At 41.9% G+C, this 25,199-nt stretch overlaps 1 protein-coding gene across 2 annotated transcripts in view; it reads right to left on the bottom strand.

The window, feature by feature from the left end:
- Window positions 1–25,199, bottom strand: part of BACH2 (BTB domain and CNC homolog 2) — a 320,912-nt gene that overhangs the window by 241,232 nt on the left and 54,481 nt on the right. The window contains exon 1 of one of the 2 annotated variants that reach the window (XM_023756508.1): window positions 14,801–14,857. The exons of the other annotated variant lie outside the window; for it this stretch is intronic. The gene's annotated coding sequence lies outside the window, so the exon portion shown is untranslated. Of the gene's footprint in view, window positions 1–14,800; window positions 14,858–25,199 lie in introns of those variants that run through there. 2 annotated transcript variants of the gene reach the window in all.

Consider the following 25,199-nt stretch of genomic DNA (forward strand, 5'->3'; position numbering starts at 1 on the left):
ATATATGAAAGAATCATGCTTTAATTTTAGCATCCTCAAGCAATGTTTGCCAACAGTGCATGTCACTGCGCGGTGTGTACTTGGTGGCCAGCCAGAGTCCTGGGCAGTCCCCAACCATTTGTCCACTTTGGATTGAGAAGGCTGAATTGTATTAATCTCGGACAAAGGTTTTTCAACCAGGCCCCCCGGGTTTCTTTGATTTTATGCTGAAAGAATCCCACAGACCTTCAAACAATTTCGGCTTCCCTCTCCCTTGGGGGGGTTTGCTGAACAATCCAGGCAAACACATTTCCTGTGATTTGCTAAGAAGCTAAAATAACTCAACAGAAAGCCCAGTTAGTGAGTTACTTCAGAATGACCCACTGAAAAGGAAGCAATGACAAAGGAAATCACTAGGAAGGTATCTCTCTTTAAAGAAGCCCATGGGGACCAGCTATTTCTCCAATAGAGGGTTACAGGGAAGGAATTTAAATATTCTCAAGAATACCTTGAAGACAAGCTGTAATGAGGGCCGGTCCCCTTACTGGGGGCTAGTGCTTACAACTGAAACGCATCTGCTTAGTAAGCCACAGGGGAGGGGTAATGTCTTGTTTCTCAGGGAAGAAACTTTCATTGATCCACAGAAGAAAGCTCAATTTGGCTTGATGGGACCCTGTCGAAAGTAATTTTAGGGATTCACTGTTAATCTCGGCTTTCCTGAGGGTCGAATCCTGTTACAATTGACCCTTGAACAGTAAGGAGGTTTCGTGGTGCAGACCCACCGCAAAATAAAATATTCACGCATAACTTTTGACTGCCCCAAAGTTAACTACTAATAGACAGTCCACTAATACATATTTTGCATGTTACATGTATTATATACTGTATTCATACAATTAAGTAAGCTCGAGAAAAGAAAATCATAAGGAAAATACATTTACGGTACTGTGCATCCTTACTGAAAAACATCCTCGTATAAGTGGACCCACACAGCTCAAACCTGTGCTGTTCAAGGGTCCTGGTACTTCCGATACCAGGCTCTTAGTGTGGCTTGTTCTTTGTGAGGGCGTACCACATCCTGGGTTGTTAACTTCTCCACAGGGATCTAGTGTTTGCTTCTACCAGGGCCCTTGGGCTTCCAGTGTTCTCGAACCAGGTTAGTGTTTGTGTCAAAATAACTGAAGTTCCCACATCCTGCAGGTAGCAGAACAACGTCGCCTTTGGATTTCCATCTCCCCAAACATACACACTCAAAGCCCCACCGAGACTCTAGGGGAAATTCTTCTTGTCCCCTTTTGGCAAACAGTTCCTGTGTGAATATAAACAGCACAGCCTCTAGACCCTACAGCCTGTGCCAGCTCTGAATCACTCAGGAGCCAGTGGCACCAATGTCTTCTGGCACCTGGCAATTTCCCTTTCCTGCTTTTGGGCTCACTATGCACTTACTATTTTCTGTTATCCAACATACCTAAAAATTGGGATGGCCTGGCCGGGGGCAGGGGGCGGGGGTGCGGGGGTCAGAAGTTGGCCAGGCTGTATCAGCTTAGTATAGGATTGTGCCAGAAATGTCCAGTTTGGGGTTCTTTAAATGTCCAGGTTTGGGTTCCCTGAATTCTGCTATATTTAGGGTCCTGTATGTGACCATTTAGCTGTAATCCAGACTCAAGGCAGAAATATGTTCTTTGTAGCATATGCTACATTGTTGTGCTCATACCCGAACTCTTCCTCCTAACAGAGTGATGCTGGGCGAGGAAGAGCGTAAGGGTAGCCAGGCAATGAGAGCCGTACCCCTCAGCAGTGCAGGAAGGTACCCCAAGGAAGCAGGCACCTCCCTGCACATGGCTGCACGCCCTGCACACAACCGAGTCTGTCCTCAGCTCTGAGCAAAGGACTCTGCCTTACATTAACTTTCCCGTGGTTTAGAATTGGATGACTGCACACTGACGTTTTAGTAGCCTTAGAGAGGCAAGAATGGCAAGGAATGAAACAAGGGCACAACCACCCTGCCACATCACCACCGTGCTCTGTGGAGTCGCCGCGTTCTACAACTGCAGCCAAGAGCACAGCCACAGAAACCGGCTCCAGCGGCCGACCTGGAGGCCTTGTCCCTGGGGCGGTCTCTGATCTCATTACAGCAGTCGACACTAGTCCTCTCAAAACAAACAGAGGAAATTTACGCCTGCCTTCGCCTGTGGAGAGCTCCACATTCCTGGTTTAACGAGAGTTCCAGCTTCCGAGACCACAGCAGCTCAGATGGAGAGGATGTCTGCTTTGTTCCAAAGAAAGGACTGTCATCGCTGCCTTCCCCTCTTCCTGGGGCCGATGTGGAGGTGCTGAGCCTGGAGAGAGCCGCTGAGCTTGGGGCCTGGGCTCTCTGCTCCTCCTGTCCCTGAAGAACGGTCCCTTTCTTCTTATGTCAACATCCCCAAGCCCAGTCAGTGGGGCCATTTCCTCTTCAACCGCTCTGGGAAAGTCGCTACAATGCAGCCTTGAAGGGGTCCACCTGCTACCACCAGAATTCCAAGAGGCAGACTGTTCTGTGTAACAAAACCCTAGGTCTTCTGGTGGGAAAAAATTTCCCCCTAAATACCCTGGCTTGATTGAGCCCTGGAAAGCTTGACCTAATATGGAGTTCCCACTTTTAGGGTAAATGGCAGGAAGGAAAATGTTATTTTATACCCTTTAATTCAATCTCAGAAGTAACTGAGTGCCCAGTTCCTGAGGTAGCTAGAGAGTGAACCTAAAAAAACAAAATAAGAATAGAGCAGTGGTTCTGAGCCAGGGCCTATTTTGTCCCCCAAGGGACATTTGCAACGTATGGAGGCAATTTTGGTTGTCATGACTGGGAGAGTGGGTTGCTGGCATCTAGTGGGTAGAGGCCAGGGATGCTGCTAAATATCCTACCGTGCACAGGACAGCCCTCATAATAATTATCCGGTCCAAGTATCAACAGTGCTTGAATTTAAGAAACCCTGATGTAGAGGGAACACTCAAGGGTGTGGGTAGGTTTAAAATAATGACAACTCTTAATCCCATTACAATAATGTTGATATGCAATCAAAAGGTACACAATTAACCACCACAGGAACTTATCAGCTCTCGCCTGGAGTAAGTAAATGAAAGCTGCCTTGTAACTACGCGGAGTAAGATCATCAGAGCTGCCTGGGAAACACTGGGGCAGCGTCAACATGAGGCTGCATCATCAGCACCATTGTGAGTGCTGTGTTTATTCCAAGGGAAGGTGTGATCTGAGTGCTTACGATCACAAGCCAGTGATGAGTACTCACAGAAGGAATTTATGAGCTGGGTTTCACAATTACTAAAATTGTTCATGTAGCCTGAGTCTATCTAGGTCTGGGGGGGAAAAAGGCAAAATGCTTTAAGTTTTAAAATACTAACAGAATATGAGGAACCGTGGTGATGCTGACCTACATTTTAGGGAGGCTAAAAAAAAGTGCATAAATAAATGCAGAACTGTGGAAGTGTATTATGATGAAAATAATCTTGGTGTATATTTTAAAATACTCCCCAATCTAATTTTCTGTGCCAGTTTGCAAATATTCCATTTCTCCTACCTAGCATATTTTCTGTGAATTTGGTGTAAGAATGTACATTTAGATAACCCAGTCATTATTCTCCCATGCACACCTTTATTCCAGCAAAAGAAGGACAAGTCCCCATCCAGGCACAGCTCATGAATGTAAGCAAATTTGAAGAGAAGAAGAAAAAAAAGAACTTCATGAATGAGCAGGAGGCTATTTTTTAATGGACTGTTTTAAAGGCGTGTGGTATAAACAGTAAACAAAACTGACTCACTAAATGCTAATACTATTTATCTGATGTAAGACTTGTTGTTTTTTTATTTTAATGTCCCAGAAGCCAGAGGAAAATGAATACTGTGGTAGGGAAAAATGATACCTTCCTTGGCATTTCAAAATCATTGCTCAATTCCTCTGGAGCAAGGAAGCCTTAGCAATGACTTTATTTTACCTACCGCAATTATGGCCCAGCTCGAAGTAATTCTCCACAATATCCCCGCTTTCCTCCCTCAAGTCCTGCTACATAATCTCTGGAAACCATTAACGAAGAGCCCTTTTCCAAGTTTCCTCTCCTCCCTCCGCGGCTGCCTCAGTCATGCTGGAGTCAGGACAAAGCAAACTTGTATTACATCATAGAGCAAACTCACTTTCTATAAACCATCCCATTGGAAGTTTACGGCTACTGGAACCCAAGGCTGTCAACACTGTGGTCTTTGTTTGGTGGGTGTTGTTTTAAAAATTAAAAAAAAAGTTTGCCCACACCCCCTTCCTCTTTTGAACACAGGCGAGTAGTTGAAGGCGCCTCTCCAGCCTGGCTCCACCCCGCTGGGTAAACTAGACATTACCTTATACACAAATGAATCTACGGCATTCCTCTCAGTCTAGCTGCCTCGCTGCAAATTCCTACGCTCCCCAGCAGCCACGGCAGCACACACTCCCCCTGGCTTCCCCTCCTCTTTCCTCTTCCCCACCCTCCTTTTTTTTTTTTTTTTAAATTTCCACTGCCTCACTGTGTTTTTGTGTAAATGATCTCACATGACTCAACAAATCCATCTGCCTGAAGCAGGCCAAGTCTGGAGCCCTCCCAGGAGGGAGGAGAAGAATTGCTTTGTGGAAAGGACCTGGAGCTCTGCCCTTTCTCTGGCTCGAATTACCCGCCTGTCAGGCCTGACGGATTTGGCTAAAAATAAAAGGAAGCAGGCCGTGAAAAGCAGATGAATGGGCTCAGCAGTTCCTTAGATAACATGGGCCTGCTGTTGCCCAAAGCTCCCCAAACAGAAACTTCAAATGCCGGGCCTGTGAGCACAGGGATGTGGCTTCCAGGTGAAAAGGGCTGTCAAGTCCACTGGAGCAGGGAAGATGGCCTGTGTTTTATTTAGATTTCTGTTTCAAAACGTGTGTGTGTGTGTGTGTGTGTGTGAGAGAGAGAGAGAGAGAGAGAGAGAGAGAGAGAGCGCTTCATCTCATAGAGAGAGAGAGAGAGAGCGCTTCATCTCATATAAAAAGGTTCTCAGAAAAACAGTAGAGTTCAGTGGATTGAGGCTTGGCTTGTTAAAAAAAAATCCTGTTTCCACTACAAAATTACCCCTCTCCCTGCCTCCCAACACCAGACATTTTAAGCCTCCCTATGATGTCACTTCTGCACTCAGAGCCAGCAAAGAGCTAAAAGTCCTTCTTGTAAGTGTATGCCCAGCACCCGCAGCGGGTATTAAGCACTTAGGTTGGCAATGTAATGACACACTGTAACAATCTGTAATATGAAGCAGTCAGCAAAGCCCTGGCTCTGAAAGCTATTTCTCCCGACCATTAACCATATGTTTGGCTCCTCAGATAGCCAAGCGGGTGTTCCAGCTTACCATCTGGTTTCTATCCACACAAGCAACTGCAAAGCACAGACTATCTCCCTCCGGAGCTGCGTGCTTCTTTTTCTCTCTTTCCCGTTCTCCCCTTCCCCTCTCCTCCTTCCAGCTTCCTTGGTTCCCTCTGCTAAAAAATTCTCTGCCATTCATCACGTGTAAAGAAAACTTTACCTGACATGGCAGCGGCAGAGCCATTAAGAATGCACAGCTGTACTGTAAACACGCCAGAGGGCCATTTACCATCGGCGGACAACACGGTCTCTACCCCTTCCCTCATCTCCTATTGAGTGCTGACACTTGATCCAGCGTGTTAAAAATAGGTACATTCTTGACAGATCCAGGGGTTGTTGTGGTGCCCTTCACACTCACTTCACATTCTAGGTGGGTGTAGGGCTTTAAAACACACACATACACATACACACACACACACACACACACCCCAAGTTTGCCTCTGCATTCAATCGGCATGACATCAGTCTCACACAGAAGACACACCAACTGCCAGCAACCAAGTTACTAAAGGATTCTATTCCTTTTTCTTTCCCTTTTTCCCTAAAGAGCTCAAACTGAAAGGGATGATGCGTTAGAAGACTAAGAGCACACAGCCATTTTCAACAGATTGAGAATTTGCAAATCCTATGCTTATTGACATCTGCATTTTAATAGCGCACACTCATGACGTGGAGCATGCCATGCATAGGATTTTCTTACAATGTCTTAAAAAACGGCCCCAGATTATCTCCTTTACAGGATTTCAGGTACTTTACAACTTCTTCTGGGAATCTACCCTAAGAAACCTGAAACACCAATCTGAAAGAATATATGCACCCCTATGTTCATAGCAGTACAACTTACAATAGCTAAGATTTGGAAACAGCCCAAGTGCCCATCAGTAGATGGGCGGATTAAAAAGCTGTGGTACATTTACACCAAGGGCTGGGAACATCCAGCCTGCAGGCCATATAAGGCCAGCGAAATCATTTGGTCTAGCCCTGTTAAGGCATTAGGAGTGAGGTAATTAAATGTTTGACCAAATATAGCAGGCTAATTTTTAAGGTGATAATTTTGTATGGCCCGAGAATGATGTTATATATCTAAATGGCCCTTGACAGAAAAAAGGTTCCCCACTCCTGATTTACACCATGGAATACTATGCAGCTATAAAAAAGAAGGATCTCTTACCCTTTGAGACAGCATGGAGGGACCTGGAGAGTATTATGTTAAGCAAAACAAAAGCCAGTCAGAGAAAGACAAGTATCACATGACCTCACTCATATGTGGAATCTAATGAACAAAATAGATCCAGAGACATAGAAGCAGGGAACAGAGGGAAGGCCAGGAGTAGGTGGGTGGGTGGAGAGAGATTAACCAAAGAATTTATATGCATATATGCATAACCCATGAACACAGACAATAGTGTGGAATAGGGTGGAGGGGTCAATGAAGGGGGGGGAGGGGGACATCTATAATACTTTCAACAATAAAGATAAATTTTAAAAAATTATGAAGAGACATTTAATAAACAATTTAGGTGATTTTTTCATGCTGTCCTCACAAGAATTATATATGCATTGCCAGCCCATTTTACTGAATTAAGAAATTAAAGTGGATTCTTTCTCCTACCTTAAAAAAAACAAAACTTGTTTCTCACATACCAAGAACAAAAGGAAGAATATCATTAAAAAGTGATTAAGCTAAATGTCAGATCTTATCAATGAGGCAGAGCTAGGAGGTTCTGTGAGGAGAATACTGTTTATTCAGGCTAACAAGGATACCAGGAAGGCCACTACCTGTGCAAACTTCTTACACCCACTGCCCTTGTCAGTCCTCATTTCCATAACCTGAAACATGTCTTTTGTTAGCTCTTTCTACCAATGAAGGACATTAGAATTCTGCTGCATGTAGGTTTTAGAGAATAGCAGGAAAAGGAATTTTTTCATTTCAGAAAACTTGGAAACTTGTCCACAGAAGACGGGTTAAATTAAATACTGTTTTTGACCCCCAAATCACAGTACAAACCTAAAATGCATTATACTAGTATGTACTCACAATATCTTTAATAAAAAAAAGAAAACTGATCAATTCAAAACGTCAACATTTTCATGGTTTACCTGGCTCTTTAAGCACTGTCGAATCAATTTATTAAAAAGTATTCATGCTTTTTATATATACTGGGGCCTAGGCCCTCCTCCACCAGACCAATTCTACGGGGATCCCTAGGGATGGGCCAGGGCATCTGTATTTTTGAAAGCTGCCCAGTGTAACTATTGTGCAGCCAGAGTTGACAAGTCTTGCTCTATCTGAACTCAGGTGATATCAGAAACTACCTCATCAGAACCAAAATGAACCTCTGAGATGAAAATGTAAATGAAATTTAGGATTAGAACAGTGGATTCCAAACTTGTTTAGAAGTGGAATCTCCAATCAAACAAAAGCTTATATGAAATACCTATGAACAAAATAGTAAAAGTGGCAATTTATACTGTCATTGTATATTCTCAGTCTGCACAATCACCATGGATTTCATAAATTCAAATGTATAAGTCAACCTGGGAGAACAAAGAAGCCATTTTATTGAACACAAAAATCTGAAACTGGGGCTATGAATGAGAGTCCAGGGCTCTCCACCTCAGCACCCAACTTTCCCATGGCCAACGGTTCATATGATCAAGGTTGGTTTCATGTAAAAATAGCAATGTGTGCAGTAGGTTGAAATTAATTCACATACAACAAATGGCTAGTACACACCAGCTACTGTCTCAGGGGTCATCGGAGGATTAAGTCGCAGCCTTTTCCTTTGAGAAGCCTAGTTAAGAAGACAGGTAAGGGCAGAAAAGCAAGGTAAACACAGTAATGGAAGGGCCAAGAGCTTGCTATGGGGAGAAGTAGAGAACGGGGCACACATTCACCACACGGGACATATAAGGCAGGTTCTAAACATCTGACAGGATTGTACAGCTAACAAAGAAAAAGAAGAATCTGGAAAAGCAGAATTTGGAGAAAAAATAACCCATGAGTATAAACAAGCCTAACACAGGATAAAACACAGTCAGAGGAGGGCAGGAAGGGCTGGGACATGAAGCTGAAGCGATAACTGAGGCCAGGTTAATAAGGAACTTTCAGTGTCATGATGCAGCTTAGACCAGCACCAGCCAACAGAAATATAAAGTGAACCATGCACATCATTTTGAATTTTCCAGGAGCCACATTAAAATAGTAAAAAGAAACAACACAAATTCATTTAAATATGTTATTTAACCCAATATATCTAAATGCTACCCTTTCAACATGGAGTCAATTTCAAAATTATTAATGAGATATTTTACATTTTCCATACTAAGTCTTTAAAATAGGGTGCTGGTTTGCTACCCACATAACACATCGTAATGTGGACCAGCCATATTTTAAGAGCTCAATAGCCACATGTGGCTAGTGGATACTGTACTGGACAGCACAGGCTGATGCCTGTAGGGCCAAAGGGCTTGCTGGGACTTGTTGAATAAGGAGACAAGGGCAGCCACACTGGGAGAGGCAGAGGGAGGCCTGGGCGGCTGCTTCCACAGTCCAGGCAAGGGATGAAGAGAAGGAGGAGGAACCAGGGTGTGGCTGCAAGATGGCATGGAAGGGTCAGGGTCAAAAGGCATTTCTAGAAAGAATTCAGAAAACTTAAAATGACTGCACATGAGGGATGAAGGAGAAGGAACCATAGAACCATCAAATACGTTTTTTAATGAGACCATGTGTGCTTAGTGTGAGAAGTTACTGATTGTGTATAGAACAGGAGCTTGACCCATCCCTTTCACGACTGCTCCCCTCTGCAGTGGAGTGCAGTGCCACCTAACAAACATGTGCTGACTACCCACCATGTGCCAGGCAAGGCCAGATGCTGGCACGAATGAGACACATTTCTTCCTTTCAAGGAACTCAATCATAGTGTGGGAGACAGAACAACACTACAACCAAGTGTTGAGTGCATTGCTAGACATGGATATAGAAAGGAGGCCTTCAAAATGTTCCATAAAGTGTAACTATTTCCAATAACACATTCAATGGCACTTTTTAAGATAGCACAGAGTGGGGCTTTAGGATAACCGGAGGCTTATTGACTGACTTTTACAACCGATGCAGCATACGATTTACTTCTGAAGTTGCATTTGGTTGCACAGTGTTGAAAAAATCCTTAGTCATAAGTAACTACAGGTATCGCTCTCTGAATTCCAGCTCTCTAAACTCAGGGATCAAACAGATTCAGACAAGTTTTCCAATAAATCTCCTGCTATCTGCCACTCTTCTTACTCACTATCTGACGCTCAGAAATCAAATTGACACGAATAACTCAGTACCCTTTGCAATTGGAACTCACTCTTGGAAATTTCCTATCCGAGTTCTGGAAATGAGTGGATTGAAACAGCCCGGAATAGTTATACTGGAGATGATAACAGTTCTTTAGTGACTGATTTTGTAACCTCGTGACATGCCTCAAACTAACCCAAATGCCTGCAAAAATGCAGTAGTTAAAATCTTTTAAATTTCATTTTTAATCACTAATGGTAATCTGGCAACTACTTGATTTCTTTAACAATCAGTCAAGGAGCAAGCAAAATGTGGAGTGGGCAGCCTGGACCCTGGAACAACATGTGTCACTCAGTGATGTGTACTGCGTTTGTTCAACTGCCCATTAACCCACACAGAGGTCTACACCCAACAGAGGCTCCCGAATCCTGCCTGGCACGTAGTTGGGCGTGCTGACCATGTCCAACAGGAGGAATTTCCTTATTCAATTTCTAATCAGGTTGGAAGCTGAAAGACACTGGTACAGAACTTCTTTACCAATGACTCATTTATGAGCAGTTCAAATGTATAAGTTAAAATAGCAAAAAACACTTAATTTCAAACTTAACTTGTTAGTCCAATGCATTGGTGGTCCAAATATGTTAAAATTTGATACATAATATGTTAAAGTATGTACATGTTTTTATTATGGTTATAAACACTGTTTAAAATATATTAAAAATGAAATGCAAATTAAACGTTTGCAGAGACCCTCAAGTATCTTAGGGAACTTGTGCAGACCAGAATTTGAAGACCACTCGCTTAGGGCTTTTGAGGTTAAAATTTAAATCTAAGAGCAATCTTTTAGTGCACCTATTATTTAAGGATCATCAAGTCATTCCCAATCTTTAGCTGAGGGCAGATACCATCCCCTTATTACCTAAAAGGAGTGAAGCTGCGACACAAACTGCAGAACATGTTTTAAGATTCTCTAGTGAGTTAGAATTAATGAGGCTGAGGCCCAGATCTGAAGTACATTATTCATTTTTCAATGTTGTTCATTCTCTAATTCACTCCACAATACTTATTGAGCACCTACTATGTGTCAGGCACTATTCCAGAGACTTGGGATACTTAGTGAAGAAAATAAGACAAAATCTCCTACCTTCGTGGAATTTAGAATCCAGTGGGGCGGGCGGGGGGTGGGGGGAGACAGACAATAAGCACAAACAAGAAACATAATAAGTTATTTTTGTTATAAGGTATTGGTACAATACAAAAAATTGGGGACAGAGGAACTGGAATGGGGTGGAGGAAGGCTGCAATTTTAAATAGAATGGTCAGTGTGGGTGAACAGGTAAAAGTGGAAGACTGAGTTGAAGCAGGTGAGAGGTAAGCCAAGGGAAGGTGAGTTAGAGCAGTGGGTCTCTAATAGGGCAGTGGACCACAGCATCACTTGGAAATTTGTTACTGGCCCAGAAATGATGGAGTGGGGCCCAACTGTATGTATTAACAAGCCCTCCAGGTGATGGTGATTCTGACGCACAGAGGAAAGGCCCTGGGGCAGGAGCAGGGTCTGGAGGTAAGAACAGGAGGAGGAGGAGAGTGGTGGAGATGAGGAAAGAGGAGCCAAGGGCAGTCAGAGCACAGGGAGCTCTCAGGTCATAGTGCGACTTTCTCCCGGTGAAATGGGAAGCCATGGAGGGTTTCCGGGTAGAGAAGCCAGAAGGCCTGGTTTATATTTTAAAAGGTTCACACTGGCTGTTATGTTGAGTGGTAATACTACATTACTTGCCTCAGGAGAAGACTCCTTGAATTTTAAATTCCACTTTGGGCAGTGGTGTGCTGCTAAATGTTGAAAAACAGGCTCTGATGGTGAGAGCTCCATTTGGAGTGTTTGCTGATTTCCATGGTGTAAATACTCCCACCCTGGCTGACTGCAGGCTTTCCACACCACTTGCTGAACACAGAGTTAAGAAGAGACGTGCACCATCAACGCACAACACTAACTTTAGGGTCAAGGTAACTGCTGCTAGTGAGGACATTTTTAAATGATGTAGAATTTTGTAAACCTGACACAAAGACAATATACTACTAACTTTATTTAAATAAGACCTCATTAGCATTAACTCCCAATTTCCTTTGCTCAAAAATCTACTTAGCTTTTAGCTAGGGTTTCTCTCTTATTGCATTTTGCTTTTCTCCTCCCACTAGAAACATTTTGTACCCTCAAGAAGTACACTTGGACTAAGATTTGTGATGCAGAATATGCAGGGCTGCAAAACCCCAAGAGCTCACATGAATCCTGGGCAGGCCTTCAAGGAGTGTGTGTGTGTTTACAAGAACAAAAGTTTTGCATTTATCTGCAGAAGCAGTGTAGTTTGTATAAGGCCTTCATCCATTTGATTTGACCTTGAGAAACGTTCCTTAGCCTAATGGAATGACCCTATTTCTGTCCATCAGGGCAGACTGTCATTTGGAAAAAATACTTAAAAGTATGAAGAAAAAGCTTCTATAAACTCCTGATAAACAGAAAGTGTTTGCTACTATCAGAAATATGCTCCACACATTCTCCAGTCTGCATTCTCCCTCCGCCACTCCCACCCACACTCAGACCCCAGCCAGCCAGATCAGCAAATATGTACAGGCCCGCACTCCTGCAAAACAATGGGGTCTTTCAGGCCTTACAATCTTGTGAAGAAACAGGCTGAAACGTCATGGGAAAAATTAGGAAATATCGGAGGAAAACAGCTCACAAAGTGAGGGGTGGAACCACTTGCTCACATGTTCTAATTCCTGAACAAAGAGAAACAACCGTGACAGCCCCCTTCCTGCTCTGACCCTTGCGCTTCAAAAGTGAGGCGTCCTACCCGCCCCCCCCCCTTCTTTGCTTAGGGATTACAGCAGCAAGATGTAGACAAGACTTCAGAATGAGAAATTTTTAAACCTAAGAATTTCAAAAGGCTTTCCCTCAAGAAAAACATAATAACCAATCCCAATGACATGCCTTCTTCAGGATCCACACCACCAGCACAATCACAGGCCAACTGGACTTCACCAACCACAAAAAAGAAAACAGAAGCTCCTTCTAATATACCTTTCTCTCTTTCTTTCTTTTTCAGCTCTTCCGAAGTATTCTTGTTTTAAATCTCACACAACTAGCTCCAACTCAGCTATACCTTTCTGGCCTACAGTCCTGCAATGTTCCATTCTCTATCGCCCAGCCTTTGCCAAAAGTTGGTCTATATTGCAAATTACCTGCCCCCATACCCACCCAAGAAAATCATCTTAAAAACCTCAGTTTAAGACCTAGTATCCACTGCAAAATGAATTTCCAGATTAATCAAGTACATTTGCAAACTTGTCAACAAATTTACCCCTTCTGCTTTAATAATTCAACTGTATTTTTTAGGCTATTAAGTTAATCTGACTTTTCTAAGCTCTCTGAGGATTAAGTCTGAATCTCCAACTTTCCACCATATTTCTAGCTGTAAGATTTTATCAACTGTTAAGCATTATAGGCATGTCAGCTGTCTCCCAATAGTGAAATCTGATGGTCAACTATAGGTATGGGGAAAGTTCTGTAAGTGGTTTATTATCCTGAAGCATTATGTGGAAGATGTGTTTATTTTGCTCTTGGAAGAAAAAGGTGACATCTATTAAAATCATAAAAATGTTTTAAAAGGTAAGACAATTTAAAAAGAAATACATCACATACTGAAAGAGTCCAATGAGGCTGAACCCTTACAAAGATATCTCACAGACATGTCACCAGTATCACTTGAAGAGCCTAACCCTAAGAACAACTTTGGGGAGCAACCATCATTTGACATCAAGGTAGAATTCCGAGTCATGTAAACTGAGAGGAATTAAATACAAATTAATCACACGGGCTAAAATGAAAAAGAGGACCACAGTGAGACCCTTTCAAAGAGGTGAAAAGTAAATTCAGTCCCCAGAGGTGACACCACAGTCAACACACCTGTGACCTTACAGACCAAGTTCTTAAACCACCCATCCAAACTCTGCTGCACATCGGAGTCATCTGGAGAGCTTTAAAAATCCCATTGCCCAGGTCACTTACCAACAAAATCAGAATGTCTAAGGCGGGAGCCAGGCCGGGGTTTTAAAGATGCCCGAGTGACTGCAAAATGCCTAAGGCTTTGGAGCCACTGTCCTGGACTCTATTGGTGGGAGGTTCCACTCAATGAGGAAAGGTCACAATAACTTAACATTAAAGTTGGTGATGGTGATGAGTTAACTTTGATACTTTTACATGTGAAATCACTACTTTGGTTCAAAGAAGAAGTCTCTTCTCTGATTATCCTACTGTGGTCTATCACACAGTCTTTAAAAGATTCTGAATGAACTTGTGACTTTGGGATTTAGACTAGGAAAGGAAAACAAGGCATGATGGCAGGTATGAGCCCTGATAACAACAATGATAACTGGAATGTAGGCCACTGTGCTGACAAGGTTCTGGGCTTTCAAGTCAGCAGCCTGGATGTAAGGTCCAGGCTGGTCATCTGCTGGTTGTGGGGCTATAGGCAACTACCCAACCGCATAACCCAGTGTTCTATCTGAGGCAGTGGTTCCCAACCCTGGCTGCTTATCAGCATACCCAGGTACAGCCTCCAACCCCAGATAGCTGACTGATGCTGAGTGGAGTCCTGGGACCCACATATTTTAAAAGCTCCCCAGGTGACTGTTACTGTTATACGAGTGTGGAGAACCATGAGCAGAGAGATTATGAGGAAGGACTCTCAGGCTGTACCACTTCATCAGATCCCTGCTTTACCAGTTATTAGCTATGGCTCAGTTTCCTTATTTGTAAAAATGGAACTAATTGATAACACCTCCTTTGTTGTGATGCTTAACTGACAATCCATTTATCTACTTCATTGGGTCATTGTGAGGTTTTAACATAACAAAAGGCACATAGCAAAGGCTCAATTTTATATACTATATGATATACATACACACGTGTGTATTTGTTGTAAGAATTAAATTTTATATACTATATCACATACATACACACGTGTATATATGTTGTATAATGTATATAAAGCGCTTAGCACTCTCTCCATATAAAAATGCTCACTAGATATTAGGTAAGCTGATGCTGATGACAATGGTAGTGGGAAAACTTACTGTAACTGGCTGTCTTCTGTCTAGGATTTCATCCTCTCCTCACTGCATGGCAGCTTTTGCTTCAGAAATAAAACCTAAAAAATGATGGGGGGACAGGGAGGAATCCTTTTGCTTTCTCTTAATTATTAGAGGTTCCCGCTAACCAGGGAAGGCTAGTTCTACTGTAAAGTGATGACGAAAATGTGGGCTTAATGGCAAAGAAATGTGGTGACCTGGCCTTGCCCCAACATGATGATAAATAGCAGAATTCAATAGCAGAGAAAACTCATTTCCAGGGGGAACCAGGGATGAACTGGGTTTTGTCCAAGATCACACAGTCAGTGGCAGACCTGGGAGCAGACTGAGGGCCGAGCTCTTTAGTTTCCAGGTTGCTTCCATCCATCATCCCTGGTGAGGAATGTGTCTGAGAGGCACACTGTCATCTGGGAGATGTGGTACTTGTGGCCAAGGCCAACGTGAGGACAGGAATGTGGTGCCCAGTTTTCCAACCGCTTCCTTCCTCGCTCTGCCCAATTCCCTTCCAGGGTCCAAATTCCACACCCTACAGGCCATTTCCGGCTGAGACGGAGGATATGGAACACTAGAAAGCAGCTGTGGTTTACTCTGTGGCCAAATTACTTTCTGGGGGCATGTTCAGTTCCAACTTTATAACATTTATAAAAAGGGTTTAATTTCCTAAATTTTCATTTATATATAACTGTTCAGGGATGTACATATATTAAGGGATACACGCATATTTTATATCCAGCGACCAAGCACAGGAAATCCTGTCTTTCAGTTGCTGAGTCTCAGTCCACTCCATCTGAATATTCTTGCTGACAAATGTGACCTTGTCTAGGGTCTGCAGAATTTACATATTCCCTCAAAGTCATTTCTGCCTGACTTTAGCAACATGATCAAACTACAAATTCAAATACCATTTAGTAAAGGTAAAGCATTCATGTCCTATTACCAATCCCCCCTCCAATTCCAATCCAGTGATCCTGGGCTGGAACCTAATCCAAAAGATTACAGAGCAACATCATGATGAGTTGTCATGGTAACTCCCAGATGTCAGATATTCAAGTCCCAGGGCTGTAAATTCTCACTTTTAGCCTACTCATATCCTATTTCATGTATAACAACCAACTAAAATGCAATGTGATGTGTCAGCTGCTAAACATATAAGAGATGCCACTTGCTACTATAGCCAATAATAAAAGATTTCTAGTTGCTTCTGTTTTTAAAGATACAGCAAATCACTGTATATTCTAAGTCTATTGGGCTGGTCCTCAAAGAGAGGCTATTTAGCTAGACTTACTCCATTTTTCCTTAATTAGTCCATTTTTAAGAGAGCCTCGGAGATGAAAAGGACTCTAGTAAAAGCTAGGCATTATTATTTGCTGAACAGGAGGAAAGGCACTGATCTTCGAACTTTCAATAGACACAGTATATTTGATTCAAAAGAAAAAACACACACATGTACATAGCCCAGCTGGCATGGCTCAGTGGTTGAGCGTCGACCTATGAACCAAGAGGTCATGGTTCGATTCCTGGTCAGGGCACATACCTGGGTTGCAGGCTTGATCCCCAATAGGGGGCATGCAGGAGGCAGCCTATCAATGATCATCTCTCATCATCAATGTCTCTCTCTCTCTCTCTCTCTCTCTCTCTCTCTCTCTCTCTCTCTTTCCCCCTCCCTCCCTCCCTCTCCATTCCTCTCTGAAAGCAATAAAAATATATTTTTAAAAAACCCATATGCACATACATGCAAATCCTCACTGAGATCCTAGATGTCTAAGGGCACAAATATACAACAGGGTATCTTGCAACACTTTCAATTCTTTATAACTGAAGAGAGAAACATGTATCATTGAAATCTAGGTAGTCCAAACATCTTGTTTTAATCAGCAGTTTTGTTATGGACTGAGTTGTATCTCCCCCCACCCCAAATTCATATGTTGGAACCCTAACCCCGAGAATGTGACTGTATTTAGAGTCAGGGACTAAAGAGGTATTTAAAGTTAAATAAGGTCACTAGGGTTGGCCCTAATCCAATGTAACTGGTGTTCTTATAGGAAGAGATTAGGATATAGACACGCACACTGAGAAGATCACATGATCTTCAGCCATTTATCAGCCAAGGAGAAAGGCCCTCAGGAAAAAAAATTAACCCTGCTGACACCTTAGAGCCTCTAGAAGTGTAAGAAAATAAATTTCTATTGTTTAAGCCACCCAGCCTGAGGTACTTTGCTATGGCAGCCCTGGCAAATGAGTACAAGTTTCCACCCTTTCACATTCTGTATACATTCAGGAGTGGCCTTTACCTCGGGTATAATGGGGCCAAACCTACCTCTGCAGGCCTCTCCCCGCTGCCTGCCTTCACCTGTGGCCCAGGTGGGGGTCACTAAACACACACACGGACGCCAGCTGAGCTCCAAGACAGTTGGGAGCTCTATTAGTAGACTAATACAGAGAGATCTCTCTTGAAATTCCCACTAGCTAAAAAGGCATAGAACGCACCTCTGTAAATAACAAAACTGATGGCTAGAGTTGTGTGTTTATTTTTCTTTTCCCTGCTTATCACTTAGCAGAAATACTAATGAGAAATGTCCAGGACATAAACAACAGGCCCAAAAGAGAAATGAAGAGATGGTTAATACACAAACCAGATTATCAATCCTGAAATAATTCCGAAGTAGACATACGACAAATCACACTATGTGGGGGTTTTTAATCCTAAAAATAAGCGGCATGTGGAGAGATGTACAGAAGGGCTGCATATCAATGCTTTAAACCAACACCTGTGTAGAGTTGCAAACTATTTTTCTGCAAAAATTCTAAGAGAACTTTTCTCCTTTTCGGTTTTGAAAATCCATTTCCACTAGACTTCTTTTTTCATCTTCACAATACCTGCCAGAAAGTTCAAAATGATATTTATGGCCTGTCTCTAGCCAGTCCATAAATGGTCTTCCTGATATCTTTTATTCACTCCTAGCCTCATGTTCTTATTTTTTGTTATTGGCTTTAACAGGCTGCATCTTTGGAGTCAAATTACATCTTTTTGCAATAATGTAGTGTATTGTTAAATGGACGGCCTTCAGTAAGCCTCAAATATTTATGGGTACTTCTCTTCCAGAGCACCTCCTTGATCCGTGAGATATGAGACTTCATGCTTAAATGAAAATTTGTTTCAGTTCACAGAGAAACTGAAACAACACCAATTTCCCATACCTGTTTTAATCACAGTTTGAGTATATAGGCTAAAATAGAAAAGAAAGCCCTGTTAGGAAGCTGGGATCATGATGAGGTGAGAAGGCACCATTTTGTATTTGGGAGCTTGCATTCATGATGTTGGCCAGCACCCAGAGGCACACATTCCCCCTGGTACAGTCTTCCCTGGACTGCCACCCAATACTTTCTTCCAGGTGAGAGTGTTACTGGGCAGCTTCACAGAAAGCCTGCCCTGGGCACACTCTTCAGTCTGCTCAGGTGGCTCTTGTCTGCTCTGTCTGCCCGTGCACATGGGCTGCCAGCCCAGCCCTACCCCCCGGGAAATCTACTTGACTACTAGTATTTACAGGGCTGGCGTGGAATTACACAGGTCTGGGTTTGAATTCTGCCTTCTCTATTGGCTGTGTGATCCTGGACAAGACATTAAACACTCTCTGAATTAAATAAAACAACCCATGCCAGGTCCTAAGTACAATGCCTGGCACACCACAGTCAACACTCAATAAATATTAGTTGTTATCATTGTTATAATCGTTCTTTAAAGAAGGGTCAGTGGCCAGCACCGCTTCATCGTCTTCATTATCTCCCGAGCCCATCAGCGGGTGAACGTGAGAGCTCTCCTAGGATGGTTCCACTTCCATGTGGTCAGAGGGAGCGCCGGCCACAGCCCTGGGCACCAGGGGGGAGGCGCCACACCTGAGCAGAAAGAATGAGGACCACCTACGCTCTGGTTTGGAATTACACCTCACTCCATGCATAGCGTTTACATGTTCAGAGACTGAGTGTTGAAAGAACGAGATTTAGAGTTTTCCTGTCAGTCTGAAGAGCCTGTCATCTTCAGGCTTTTGCTGGCAGAGCGACAGAACGAGAACACTCCCGCCTGCTTATCACCACCCTCATCAGCAATGCCAATGCCTGCACCGGGGTCTTCTGGGCTGTGCGGATTGGGGAGCCGGTGAGGTGGTTATATTTCCTGGAAATACAGGCAGCAATTTCCTGTGGCTTCCTCTGTTTTTGATGTAGAGATGAGCATAAGTAAAAACTAAACACATCAAGGATCAGAGCTTCAGTCAGCGGTGGTACAAATGCCGTAAAATACTGTCATTTCCTCACAAACAGATGCAGAAGTGCAAAGTATACGCCATCTTCCAAAGTACAGTCTGCCTACTAAGAAATGATACAGTAGGGCTGTGAGGTGACAGGGAGAGAGGGCATAGGCTGCCTTCCATGCCCGTCTGGATATCTATGACCTGCCTCTTGAGTTGATGAACATTTCCATGAACTGAGACCCAAGTGAGCAAGAACCAAATTTTCCACGAAGGCCAATGTTTTGCATAAGCCCTAGCCTGAAAGAGCTCTGGTTTGGTCACAGGGCTTCAATAGAGATTTCTCTAGAATTTGGGGACCGATGAGAAAAAGTTTACTCTCTGAAGTAGAAAGTAGTAAAATGATTAAATGAACATCTCTGTTTACATAATTATCCTAAAGGACAGTTTAGGATTAAATAAAGCAATGCACATGACATGTGAGTAACAACCAGGTTCACAAAAGGTGACTACAGTGTGTCCGCAGAACCAAAACAAAGCAACGAAAATACCTCGGTCAGCGATACCATAACACGGAGAAGGAAGAGTGGGAGAAGGATGTGCAGCCTGAATAGGGTTCATACAAATCAGAGTGGACATGGAATTGTTTTCGAAGTGGGAAGCCCATTTCACATTCCACCTTTGCCATTCACTAGCTGAGTGGCCTTGGGCAAGTTACTTAACCTCTCTGACCTTCTGCTTCCTCATGTATGTGATTTCTGTTTGTCCATCACCGGCGCCCACTTCGGTGTGAAGGGCTGCCCTACCACAACAACTGGGGAGCCTGATCTCCCAGCCCAGCACGAGACCCAAAGACAGCTCAGTGACAGGACACACCTCGTTTGCGAGAGCTGCTGTGAGAATTAAAATTAAATAATGTAAAGCAAACACAAGAAATAGTGCTTGCATTGCTAGCAGTGTACATCAGCAGACATGCTGGAGTTCGGCTGCATGGGTTTGAATCCCAGCTTCATTTACAAGGGACCCCTAAGAGAAATTGCTCAGTATCTTTGTTCTCAGTTTCCTTGTCTGTAAAAATGGAGCTAATAATACTAACTACATCGAAGGGTTGTGAGGACTGAGTCGATGTATATAAAGCATTTAGAACAGAGAAACACGTGCAGTAAACATTCAGTAAATGAAGTATTATGATTCCAATGGTAGAGCTGTTCCTATTGTTAAGGATGGTGTGAAAGTCACTGACCTAGAGAGAAATGCCCTTCAATAAGACAAGGAATCATTCTTCTAGAAAATCCAGCATGATGGGAAATCCTGAAGGACAATTAGAAAGAACTTAATTACTTGTATTAGAACTCAGCAAGCTTTCCTATTTGGCCTCCTGAGTGGACTTACTGGCCAACAGGTTGTGGCCTGAGCAACGATCCACATCGGGAGATCATCCTCTTTCTCACCAGCAAGGAATTCAAGAGCATCTTCGTTATGAATTAATCTGTCATAAATTTAATTATATGTCCATTCTCACTAGTCACATCTCTCAAGAACTAATATAAAAATTCTTGTTTGTCCAATGGCTACCCCCCCAGCTTCACTCTTGCTGAAGCCCATATTAACTGCAACTCAAGCCTATTTTATGTACTAATTAAATACAGCTTCTCCTTCATGTCTGCTTTATGTATGATAGAACCACTAACTCATTCATTCATATAATAAACTTTTATTGAACACTCGCTGTGTGTCAGATGCTGAATAAACAAACAAACACATCCAAGAAACAGTCTCCAAGATGTTTAGTCTAGTGAAAAGGTAAGTCAACTAACCACTAGAAAACAGTGCCAGGAGAGAGAGCTCAGGCCTGCAGGGAGGATTCATGCATTCAACACAAAGCACTGGGAAACCAAAGTTTGTCTACAGCACAGGGATTGGAGGGGGAAAGAGAAGGAGACTGGAAAAATATGCAGGTCCCAGGCATTCTGGCATATTCCAAGTGCCATGCAAAGGAAGGTGTTCTGCTAAGGAGAAGTCTTTGCAAGGCTTTATTAAGCAAAATTTTGCCTTTAGGAAGATCATTCTTGTTGGCTGTATGGAAGATGAACAAAGGTGCCATATGTGAAAACTGGGAGGCCAGTAAAGAGCTTTACCTAGGAGAGAGATGGTAAAATCTGGAGACAGGGGGAATAAAGGAGGGAGTGAAAAAGAGAGGCTCTGGCATTCCAAAAAATGGGAGACCCTGGATTCTGTAAAGCTATCCAAATCCAGCTCATGGGACAGAATAGTGGACCTGTCAGTGTTCAGCTACTCCTTGAAGGAACTGAGACTACAGATTAAAACTGAAGACTACATGTGCTTACACTATGTCAGTGGGGTTTGTGAAACTGCAAAGCCATTCTCCATGATCCAGGAGTGCCAACACCCTTGTTTTAGAAACCTAGGTGAACTTGACAATACAGAAAAAAGGCTCTTAAGTTAAAGGGCCTTTACCACCCTCCCTTTAGCTTCTTCCCAGTATGAAACAATAGGAAGATAAAGAAAGACAACGCATACTAAATCCCACAGTTCTATATATTCAACCCTCCTCGGCAAGCAAAGGTGGTAAGATTAATTACGTCTAACAGGCTCAGAGACATCCTGGCTTCTCTGTCATCCGTGGGGGCTAAGTGAAATCCCCCCATTGTTGGGCCAGTGTAGTTTTATTTCCTCAGTATCTATTTCTTGCCACTTCACCTTGCAAAATGTCTACCCTTTGAATTTAACTAGTTAAATGCCATGAGCCCTGTCATAATATTAATACCTTTGATGAACATGCATTTTGCATCACAAGAAAAATATCTGACCACATCTGCTTGTTTTGTGACATTCAGGCCATGAGAGAGGTGGGGAAACTGTCAAATCAATAGTTTAAGTACAAAATTCAGTGAAATTCCTTCTACCAGTATATCAGTGGTTACGCTATAGTCAGCTTTTCCGAATGAACTTATTAGGAAATATTGAGAGATCTCCAAATAAGTAAGTGGTGACTTCCATTGTACTTCCCACATACAACCTTGACAAGGAAGAATGGCCATGAGGAGGATTAATTAAACCCAGGTGAGAACTCCATCAAGGTGGAGACCCCTGGCCTGTGGGTAACAAAGACAATGGTGAAAGAGGGATAAAAGAAGACATCTAACACCTCCTGTAGGGTATTGTAGAAACAGCCAAATGAATTTTAATTTTAAAGGGTCACTGTCCATTCCAGAAATCAACATGTACGGAATCTCACAGTTCCATATATAAATACCAGAAAATATTTAGGAAGCAAGATCAATCTCTTTTTTTGGAAATCAATACTTACCTGGTTGTAGTATTACTTTAAATTTATAAAACAATGGACTTGTCCCTTAGCCCAATATATTCATGCTAATAATGAATTAATATTCTATATGAATCTAAGGGAATTTTACAAGTCTCACATCCCCATTGAAAAAAAATATATATATACCTGTATCTATCCCTATATATCTATCTCCCTGCCTCCCTCCCTACCTACATTAGGAAAGTAAATTTAATAAATTCCCTGAAACTCTCAGAGAAAAATTATGGGAAGACACACACCAGCTTGACACATTTCAATAGTGGTTACCATAGAAACAAGTTGGTAGGTTTTCTTTAGAAATTGTGCCTTTTGATAAAATATATATATATAACAACACAACTGATGATGTCCACCTGAAATTATATGTTTTAAAAATTCTTAAACTAGTTCTCCTTTCAGGTTACTACTATCCATAAAGAAAAAAATTCATTATTAATAAGCTGATTTTTAAAAGTCTTTTTCTACCTCCCCACTGGTTCATCCTGGGAAAAAGCTACAGTGAGGGTGATAAAGGCATAAAAGCAGGAATCTAAGGAACCAGTTTGATCTTGCTTGGGAGAGGCTCCTGATGGTTTTCAAACCATTGGTGCTAACTAACTAGATGACAACTCTGGTAAACTGCTCTCAATTAAACTGATACTTCTATCTCGTTTTCTACAAGATGGCTCTTTCTCACAATGTAAGAAAGGATGGCATGTTTCCTTCTTGAAGGAGTAAGAGCTGTAATATTGCCATATGTGGAGCTCATCGGGTGTCTTCTTCTCATTTATATTTAATAATGCACTTGCTGTGAGCCTTAGAACCCTGAAAAACACACACTGCACTTCCTATTGTGAAAGTTTAAAAAAATTGTACATTTTTATACAAGATCAGAATTATAAAGTTAAACAACCACTAACTCAAATGCTGTCTTTGAAGCACAGGAACAGCAGGTTAGTTGCTGCACTAAATTTTTCTGATGAAAGCCACTGGGGTGTTTGCTGATCAATGCTTTAATGACACTTGGATTACAATCAACAGACAACCCAAAATGTATGGTGTGTGCCAGGAACAGCCTAATGACAACTGCCTGACCTGGGATCTGAAATGTCCATGAACCACAAACCCAGCAATCTTTGAAATGGGAGTTAGGGAGTTTAGTTTTCTGTTAGCGAGGAACATCCTGGCATTAAACCAAAAATCTCAATCCTCTTAAAACAATGAATTCAACAACAATCCTGACTTCCAGACATAAGAAGTAAATCACATTAACAGCTGAGAAGAGGCTATGAACTTTCTGTTTGAAGGTCAACTAGGAAAGAAAACAAGAGAAAGATCAACTGAAAATGTCATGGGTGAACCTGAGCCAGGTCCTGGCACTAGAATTACAGCAAGGTCCCAAAGAGACATTACAGGATTAAAGGAACACAGCCACTCTATAAAGTATTAAGATTTTTAGTACTTAATACTAATAAGTATTATATATATATATAGTCAATAATATATATGTCAATAATCTCTGGCAATAGGCATATATTTCTATCTATAACTATATATGATTAAGATATAAATCTTTCCTATATGACTAAAAGGTGATGGTTATCTCTGGTGAAATCAAAGGTCATGTTTTTTTTCTATGATAAATACAAATAATTAAATATATATGTGTGTATACGTATATATATAAATCAACTATTTTTAAAAGACACACAAAGTTAGTCCAGTGAGATGACTAGGAAAATAAATATATGAATCAATCCCAGAGTATACCTCTACTACTTCAGACTCGCTAAGTAAACTAAAGGCATAAAAATTAATCTTATAGGTCACAGGTATGTCCTAACCTTTAAAAGTTCAACTTTTGTACTAGTTATTTACTAGGTCAAATAGTAAGTTTAATTCAAAACATTTTGAACTAAATAAAAAATACTGTGTTTTTTTCAATATTGTAATTGTTATTAAAAAGCCTAATACATGCTAATCTTTTTGAAAGTTTATTTTGCCTCATAAAAATGTAAAATTGGTTGTAATGTAATTCTAACATATGAAGAATGTTTTATGCTTCAAGGAGGTTAACTACCTGCATTCAAGATTTTTAATTTAAATTATATGAATGTTAAGTACAACTTATGTGATGATAAATTTTTTGAACATTTTGAAAATATTTAGCTTTGATCTAGAATTAAACCTACAATATTTAGTCAGGAAATACCCTGCTATTGTCTGTGTTACAAAATCCTTAATATTTTTTAAAAAACAACACAGGTAGAGTATTGGTTGTTCCTCTATATTAGAACCTTATGAGAAGTCACATATTAAATAAGAGTTAAAAATCTTAAATACTTATCACAAAATAAGAAAGCAAATTGACTTTCAAAACAACAGTCTAGCCCTAACCGGTTTGGCTCAGTGGATAGAGCGTCGGCCTGTGGACCGAAGGGTCCCGGGTTCGATTCCAGTCAAGGGCATGTACCTTGGTTGCTGGCACATCCCCAGTAGGGGGTGTGTAGGAGGCAGCTGATCGATGTTTCTCTCTCATCAGTGTTTCTAACTCTCTACCCCTCTCCCTTCCTCTCTATAAAAAATCAATAAAATATATTTAAAAAACAAAACAAAACAAAAAATCACAGTCTACACAAAATCAATTATTAATCCCCAGCATGTAGATACGGACTTTGTGGCTTAGCTGGAGTGAGCTCTGACTGCCACATCTGCTTTACCCTGCCAGGGACCAAGTCCCTATTTCCTGCATCACAAACATTTTCAGGCTACAAAAGACAACCAAATGTTAGTATTGCATCCAGCCAAG

This window comes from Myotis lucifugus, unplaced genomic scaffold, assembly GCF_000147115.1.
Source record: "Myotis lucifugus unplaced genomic scaffold, Myoluc2.0 scaffold_96, whole genome shotgun sequence".
Classification (NCBI taxonomy): domain Eukaryota; kingdom Metazoa; phylum Chordata; class Mammalia; order Chiroptera; family Vespertilionidae; genus Myotis; species Myotis lucifugus.